This window comes from Octopus bimaculoides, chromosome 19, assembly GCF_001194135.2.
Source record: "Octopus bimaculoides isolate UCB-OBI-ISO-001 chromosome 19, ASM119413v2, whole genome shotgun sequence".
Taxonomy (NCBI): domain Eukaryota; kingdom Metazoa; phylum Mollusca; class Cephalopoda; order Octopoda; family Octopodidae; genus Octopus; species Octopus bimaculoides.
In genome coordinates, this window is record NC_068999.1 from 28,569,723 (window position 1) to 28,570,705 (window position 983).

The window sequence follows — 983 nt, forward strand, 5'->3', positions numbered from 1 at the left end:
CTATTGTTACCCCCTTCTCAGAGTGTTGCAATGCTCTTGGCAGGGCTTTCTGTCCAGATGCAAATCGATTGGTTGGTCATCAACTTATGGCAATCTTTCCCTCAATAATCATAATTGAGTAGAATCATTAACAGTACTTTAAAATAATTAAGCCCCGAGCAACGCTGGGCACTTCTGCTAATATAATTATAATCTTATATTAATTTTTACCTCTACGGTTTTAAAGTATGCTAGCTACTGATGTTATTATCTTATGATAATTATTTTATCCTTTATATATATATATATATGTGTGTGTGTGAATGTATTTATGTATGTAGTAGACTACATATGTGGAAAATCGGTGTGTTTGTGGCGTTGTTAGCTAACTCCTCCTACATCGTTTTATTGATTTTGATAAAACTTGACACGTGAGTAGAACTCATGTCTGAAAACCTTGTGACATACTTAGATTGTTGAAAACATCGATAATACGGCCCCTGGAAGGGACGTTTATATCTACCTTATATATCTAACTTCTTTTAGACACCCATGGGAAATAACTCATACCAACTTCACAATATTTTTTTTTAAACCCTCAAGGGAAATAACCCATTTCATTGTTCAAATTTCGATTACTTTGAACCAACGATCAGCCGACCTAATTCTACATTTCACTACTCACAGTTTTGAACTGCTAAACATTATTATTGCACTTCCTTAATTTGAATCTCTTCGTTCATACATTTCTATACATACATACTTTTTTGAATGCCCATTACTCCGATAATTCTGCATTTTTACAGTTACACTTTCTCCATGACAGTAGATAATTTTTTGTTTTCCACAATGTATTTGTAGTGGCTTCATGCAGGCATAGCGTGAATTCGATCCTCGATTGCCGAATTTCACTTAACACTTCAACAGCGCTTTTCTCATGGTAAAACAATAGTTTTTCTATGAATGACAGCAGTTATACATTTCCCAGATGCCTCCACTAAGCA